Genomic DNA, 8,366 nt, shown 5'->3' on the forward strand with positions numbered 1-8,366 from the left:
TACCAACGTCCTCAGACGGAACAAGTTTGTCTCAAAAACATCCGCCATGGCCTTAATGGATGTCGAGAAGGCATTTGACAATGTATGGCATGATCGCCTGGTGTACAAACTACAACGCTACAATCTTCCCAGCTACCTGGTGAAAATCATCAACAATTACCTGTCGGCAAGGACATTCCGGGTCTCAATCAGCGGAGCGAGCTCCAATGCGCAGAACATCGTCGCAGGCGTCCCCCAGGGCAGTATCCTCGGGCCCCTGCTTTTCAATCTGTTCACCTCCGACATGCCAGAACCTCCACAAGGCGGCATTCTGTCTCTGCTCGCAGATGACACCTCCATCGTCTACAACGGTGATCAGAGCGCTAGTGGCAAAACTCCAACGAGGCCTGGATGCCCTGATAGAGTACCTCACCAGCTGGAAGATCTGTATCAACGCGGCGAAGACCCAGGTCATCATTTTCTCCCACTCCAAATCCCCTAAACTTGTTCCTCCTGGGGACTGTAAATTCATCCCCAATGGCACGACTGTGGAATGGGCCAATGAGGCCGACTACCTTGGCTTGACCCTCGAAAGCAAGCTAATTTTCAGGCAACAGGTTGACAAAACGGTGACAAAGTGTTACGTTTTGTTGAAACTACTGTACCCTTTGATCAACCGCCGGTCGTCATTGTCCCTGAAAAATAAGCTTGCTGTCTACAAGCAAATCATCCTCCCTGTGATCGAATATGGCATGCCGGTCTGGGAGAGCTGCGTTAAAACCCACCACCTCAAACTTCAACGGGTCCAAAACAAATTCCTGAGGATGATCCTCAACACCCCTCCCAGGACAAGAACATCCGAGGTCCACCGTCTGGCCGGAATAAAAACCTTACATGAACGCTTTGGTGAGTGTAAAGAAAAGTTTAGGGTCCGTTGCTTGCTCTCGGACCAATTTTTATTGTAAATATTAGTGTACATAGTAGTTAGGTTATCAAATTGTAAAAAACACACTAGCGCCTCCTGAAGGCCGTCATGATACATTATATTTGAAAAGTAAGTAATACATAATAATAATAATAATAACAATAATTGAAATTGAAGTTGGAGGGCCAAGCCGGCCGATCACTGTACATGTTAAAAATAATTGTAGAACAAAAAATGTTTTAAATAAAGAAGAATTTTACTACTACTACTCCTACCAATACCAATGGAGGAAGCAGTAAATCGAAAGCTGGAAGAATTACTAAAGCGCGACATCATCGAAGTCAAACAAGATCCGCCCACCTGGGTTTCTCCATTAGTGATAGTTGGAAAAGCCTCAGGTGAACCTAGGATTTGTTTGGACTTGAGAAGAGTCAATGAAGCGGTTGTTCGGGAGCACTTTCCAATGCCAGTAGTAGACGAGTATCTAGCAAGATTGGGCAAAGGAAAGATATGGAGCAAACTAGATATCCGTGAAGCGTTTCACCAGATTGAGCTGGATGAAGATTCTCGAGATGTGACAACTTTTATCACTAACAAAGGATTATTCAGATTCAAACGATTGCCGTTTGGACTTGTCACAGCTCCCGAGATATTCCAAAGAATAATGTAGGAAATACTCTCAGGCTGCGTGGGGACATACTGGTACCTGGATGGCGTGATTATTGAAGGAGAAACGAAGGAAATTCACGATAATAACTTGAAGATGGTACTGTAAGGAATAAGTTAATAAAAGATAAGGTGCTCGATAAGTTTAAAGAACGTGGTTTAGAACTTAATTGGGAGAAATGTGAGTTCGGGGTGACAAAACTTCAATTTCTTGGTCACTATATAACGAAGGAAGGAGTCGGTCCATCTAATACAAAGGTTGAAGCTATTCTATTGTTCCGTTCTCCTTCGTGTGAATCGGAAGTACGAAGTTTTCTTGGTTTGGCCAACTATCTCAACAAGTTTATCCCTGACCTCGCTACAACAGCTGAACCGTTGCGTGACTTGACAAGAAAAGAAGTTAAATTTGTCTGGCAGAATGAACATGACTGCGCTTTTCAGGAAATCAAGAAAAACCTGGCAGCTGCTACGCAACTAGGTTTTTTCGATATCAAAGATAAAACTACAGTGATTGCGGACGCTAGTCCTTCTGGTTTAGGTGCCATACTGATTCAAACAAATGGCTCTGGAGAATCTCGCGTGATAAGCTATGCATCTAAATCTCTGACGGACACAGAACGTCGTTATTGCCAAACGGAGAAAGAGGCATTGGCACTGGCGTGGAGCGTGGAACGTTTTAATATGTATCTGCACGAAAAACCTTTCGAGCTAATGACAGACTGCAAAGCCCTGGAATATCTGTTCACTCCGCGATCGAAGTCTTGCGCTCGGATTGAACGATGGGTCTTGCGGCTTCAGTCATTTGATTACCAAGTCGTTCATATTCCTGAAAACCAGAACATTGCAGATTGTCTTTCTCGGTTAACAACAGTAAAGCCAAGGCCCTTTGACGCAGAGGAGGAACTAATAATTATAATTAGGGAAATAGTTACTTCATCAAGCTCTTATTAAAAACTTATTAAAACTGATCGCGAAAAAGACATGCCTATTGCTTACAGAGTCATCTCTACAGAGCTTTGTGTTATTGGTACTGTCCTGTTACGAGTGGACCGAATTGTCATTCCCGCCAGTTTACAAGACAGAGTATTACAGCTAGCTCACGAAGGACATCCAGGGATGAGAATGATGAAGAGTCATCTAAGAACAAACGTTTGGTGGCCACGAATGGACCAGGATGTGGAGAAATACGTCAAACAATGTAAAGGATGTACTTTGGTATCGGCTCCAAATGCTCCAGAACCAATGGTGCGCCGAGCACTTCCAGAGCAACCGTGGAGAGATATTGCAGCAGATTTCCTTGGGCCATTACCAGAAGGGCAATATTTACTTGTTGTAATCGATTATTATAGCCGTTTCACCGAAGTTTGTGTTATGGAGATGATAACAGCTACGGATACCATAAGAGAGCTTGCTACTATTTTTAATCGGTTTGGAATACCCAAAACATTACGAGTCGATAATGGTCCGCAATTCAGTTCCAAATGTGAAGAGTTTCGCAAATTCTGTGAAAATAATGGTATTACCTTGGTGAATACTATTCCTTTCTGGCCTGCAATGAATGGCGAAGTTGAGCGGCAGAATAGATCTATTTTGAAAAGATTGAAAATTGCGCAGGAGTTGGGCAAAGATTGGAAATCGGAACTTCGGCAATATTTGCTATCATGCAACAAATCATAGTACAACTGGTAAATCACCCGCGGAATTGATGTTCGGCAGAAAAGTTCGTAGTAAATTACCAAGAATTGAAGCAGAAATTTTGAATGATGAGGAAGTACGAGATCGAGATGCAGTGGCCAAGGAGAAAGGGAAGGTGTATGCGGATTCGAAACGAAAGTGACATCCAAACTGGTGACAGAGTAATAATGAAAAGGATGAAGAAGAATAACAAGTTGGATACAGATTTCTCAGCAGAAGAGTTCAAAGTCATAAAGAAAGTAGGAGGGGATGTAACTGTTGAATCCGTTGAATCAGGGAAGGAATATAGGCGTAACGTAGCTCATTTAAAAAAGATTGCGTCAGCGGAGAAGAAAACAGAGGAAAGTCAAGGAAATCGCGATAAACGTACTAGATTAGAACCAAGTAGATTTAAAGATTGTATCCTATATTAAGCAAATAAAGGTTAAGGGGGGTTGTAGGGTCTTGCCCTAATAGTATCAGAGATCAAAGTAGACACTGAGATAGATGATGAGGTGGTAGTTAGTTTCCGACACCGAGAGCGAGTGGGTGGTTTGTGACAGGCTGTGTGAAGTGAAATAAAGCCAAGTGAAATCCCTATCCGAGTGATATAAATATCCTGTTTCATCATCCGAATATCCTACAGTAGCGTCGTGCTCGAATTATGGTTCGTATGATCCAGTTCATCAGGGAGCATCTTCCACATTGTCAATAACATTGCGATCCCCCAAAACACCTCTTACTTTCTTGTAGGGTTGTTTACCTCGGGCCACAAGGGTATTTAATAGCTCTCTGGACGTGTCATTTTCCATGTAATACGTGATTTATGCCAGTGTAACCAGCTCCAACAACAACACGCGTCGGAGTCGTCAACCGCGGCCAAACATTGAGCGGCTACAAGACGGTAGACTAGCCCAAGACTACGCGCAGCAGCTGGAAGTGGCACTCCCAAGCGCCAGCAGGAAGATTGAGACCGTGAAGAAACGAAGGAACTGTACCGCGCTAATAACGCACGAAAGTTCTATGAGAAGTTGAACCGTTCACGTAAGGGCCACGTGCCACAGCCCGATATGTGTAAGGACATAAACGGGAACCTTCTTACGAACGAGCGTGAGGTGATCCAAAGGTGGCGGCAGCACTACGAAGAGCACCTGAATGGCGATATGGCAGACAACGGTGGCGGTATGGTAATGAACCTAGAAGCACGCGCGCAGGACATGCGACTTCCGGCTCCGAATCTCCAGGAAATCCAGGAGGAGATCGGCCGGCTGAAAAACAACAAAGCCCCTGAAGTTGACCAACTACCAGGAGAGCTGTTTAAACACGGTGGTGAAGCACTGGCTAGAGCGCTGCATTGGGTGATTACCAAGGTTTGGGAGGATGAGGTTCTGCCGCAGGAGTGGATGGAAGGTGTCGTGTATCCCATCTACAAAAAGGGCGATAAGCTGGATTGTAGCAACTACCGCGCAATCACATTGCTGAACGCTGCCTACAAGGTACTCTCCCAAATTTTATGCCGTCGACTAACACCAATTGCAAGAGAGTTCGTGGGGCAGTACCAGGCGGGATTTATGGGTGAACGCTCTACCACAGACCAGGTGTTCGCCATACGTCAGGTATTGCAGAAATGCCGCGAATACAACGTGCCCACACATCATCTATTTATCGACTTCAAAGCCGCATATGATACAATCGATCGGGATCAGCTATGGCAGCTAATGCACGAAAACGGATTTCCGGATAAACTGATACAGTTGATCAAGGCGACGATGGATCGGGTGATGTGCGTAGTTCGAATTTAAGGGGCATTCTCGAGTCCCTTCGAAGCCCGTAGAGGGTTACGGCAAGGTGATGGTCTTTCGTGTCTGCTATTCAACATCGCTTTGGAGGGAGTAATACGAAGGGCAGGGATTGACACGAGTGGTACGATTTTCACGAAGTCCGTCCAGTTATTTGGTTTCGCCGACGACATTTATATCATGGCACGTAACTTTGAGAGGATGGAGGAAGCCTACAGCAGACTGAAAAGCGAAGCTAAACGGATTGGACTAGTCATCAACACGTCGAAGACGAAGTACATGATAGGAAGAGGCTCAAGAGAGGTCAATGTGAGCCACCCACCACGAGTTTCTATTGGTGGGGACGAAATCGAGGTGGTTGAAGAATTCGTGTACTTGGGCTCACTGGTGACCGCCGATAACGATACCAGCAGAGAAATTCGGAGACGCATAGTGGCTGGAAATCGTACGTACTTTGGACTCCGCAAGACGCTCCGATCGAATAGAGTTCGCCGCCGTACCAAACTGACTATCTACAAAACGCTTATAAGACCGGTAGTTCTCTACGGACACGAGACCTGGACGATGCTCGTGGAGGACCAACGCGCACTGGGAGTTTTCGAAAAGAAAGTGTTGCGTACCATCTATGGTGGGTTGCAGATGGCGGACGGTACGTGGAGGAGGCGAATGAACCACGAGTTGCATCAGCTGTTGGGAGAACCATCCATCGTTCACACCGCGAAAATCGGAAGTTTGCGGTGGGCCGGGCACGTAGCCAGAATGTCGGACAGTAATCCGGTGAAAATGGTTCTCGACAACGATCCGACGGGAACAAGAAGGCGAGGTGCACAGCGGGCAAGGTGGATCGATCAGGTGGAGGACGACTTGCGAACCCTCCGCAGACTGCGTGGTTGGCGAAGTGGCAGCCATGAACCGAGCTGAATGGAGAAGTCTTTTATGTGCAGCACAGGCCACTCCGGCCTTCGTCTGATGATAAATAAAAAAAAAAACAGCTCCACACCTATACATAGATTGCAATCGATCAGACTTATTCTATAGAGATGTGCGTTTAGGTAATAAAGCCACGGCTTTAGTCCGCATCTCTGAGTCACGCCAAAATAGCCACCGTCCAAGTTCATTGTATGACCAATTCATTTGTGAATTTTGAAGAGTTCTCTGACTGACTAGTGGGAAAAACTCGCTGTTCGAGATTTGTCTATCATAAACTTCACCTTCCTGTGCGCCCCCTTTGCTAGCGTGTCCGCCTTCTAATTGCCATAGATAAGGCAATGGGATGGGACCCATACAAAAGGTAATCTTGAATGATCTTTCAACCAAATCACGCATCTGGTCTCTTACCACAATTGGTGGACTCTTATGCTTCTTCGCATGGATCAAATCACCTGAAGTCTCCAGCTTCCTTCTTCCTTCTTTGGCAGGACCGTCTTGAAACCTTGTTTCTTAGAAGGAAGTGGAGAAATCAGAGACTCCTCCTTCCTCTTGGTTTTTATTAATGCTCATTGCTGAACGTGGATACGTGGAGGAGTTTTTTTCATAACGGTGTCCTTTCAGGATAGGTAGGGTAAAGAATGTATTTTGGACCACCCTTACGGGGGCTCTTATTTTGGACCACCAAGAGGAATTTGCACTCAGTGGTCCAAAATATGAGCCGTCGAACTGGTGATCCACAATACCTCTCTTACCCTACAAATAGCGCTGAAAAGCACTGGTGAAATTAAAATAGCTTCGGATAGCTTGAGCTTGATTGACTGCTCGTAGTTGCCACTCCATTATGACCAGATCAGCTGTTCTTGCACAGGGAACCAACAGATGTTTGCTTGGGACTAGCACACATCTTCAATGTACAAGTACTGGTGATCTCATTTGTTAGGTCATACTGGCGCCTGCCACGTCAGAATGCAAGTCAATGTGGGGAAGGGGGAGGAAATGATGATGCAATCACTCGCCCACTGCAAGCCGAATATACCTCTGCACTTGCCACGAGTTCATGCGGAATTTGTTGGAATTTCTGGGTTAAGTTGGAGAGGCAGGTCCGTCTTGGTTAACGAGCTGCCAATGTGATAGGTAGGAGAAGGTAACTGATGGAATTTCTAATTGGATGTAGGAAACGAGCTCTATAGTTCATTTCCAATTCTAGCAGATTACTGTTGAAGGTATAGGAATAGTAATGGAAACGGTATGGAAGTCCATTTCCAGTTCTAGCGATTGCTAGAACATGAGAAATAAAGAGAAAGATACAAAGTAGGAGAATGGAACGGACCTGGGATTGAACCCACGACCTCCTGCGTATGAGGCAGAAGCAGTAGCCATATGACTACCAAACTACCGGCCGCGCAATGCAGAACACAATAATTCGGCCGACCGCGCGATCGTTCTGCTGTCCAGAACAAGAGAGATCACGCACTGAACTGATTAATTTTATTACCGGCCGCGCAATGCAGAACACAATAATTCGGCCGACCACGCGATCGTTCTGCTGTCCGAAACATGTAACCAAGTGTTACAAGATTTTTAGTTTTAAAAATGTGCTAAATGTATTTTATTATTGTCACGTTCCTAAGGTTTTTAGTGTTGGGTTAGTAATGTTAATAAATTCAAAAAATAAAATTATTGTTAGTAGCGTTAGTGTTTTTGTAAATTTGAATTGTAATTGAATTGTATAACAGTAGTGTGGGTACAAGGAGACATGTTGAACATCAGTGGGTGCAATAACACGACATGCAGGCGCGCGCAAATCCTGAAACAAAAGGAGGTGGTAATAAAGAAAAACTTCATCTTGGGATGGATTGAGGCGCAATGAGAATCCGCCATCCATCACTTTAGTTCTGGCGTTCGTGTGCTTCGGATCGAAAGAAGTAGATTGTTAAAGTGTCCTAGTGATAGAGTGAGTGGTTGAAATACGGGTGTGTGATTAAGTTCGATCAGGTACGTGCATGGTTGAGTGCAACCCGACTTAAATTAACTTAAAACTAACGTAAAACTAATGACTAGTTGCGTTCAGTACGGCATTTGATGAAAGCTTTCCCGTTACCCTCACAGGACCTTTTCTGGTACCTCACGGTACAACGCCATTTTGTATGCCAACCTACGGTTGGCGAAGCACCTGATCGGCCTAGTGGTCCCTAGCTGGCCACTACGCCTAAACCGTAAAGGACATCGAAACGCTCTAGCCGTGCGCGGCTATAATTCGTCAAAGAGCGATTCCTCGGGCCCGAATCGGTGCCCTAACCGTAAAAGAGGACCCCTCTCGGCAGAGTCATTCCGGTATCGTCCTGGGCTCTGTCGATGTAAGCCAAAGAGGGAAGACGCCAGCGTGAGAAGCA

The sequence above is a fragment of the Armigeres subalbatus genome, chromosome 3 (genome assembly GCF_024139115.2).
Source record: "Armigeres subalbatus isolate Guangzhou_Male chromosome 3, GZ_Asu_2, whole genome shotgun sequence".
In the NCBI taxonomy this organism is placed as follows: Eukaryota; Metazoa; Arthropoda; class Insecta; order Diptera; family Culicidae; genus Armigeres; species Armigeres subalbatus.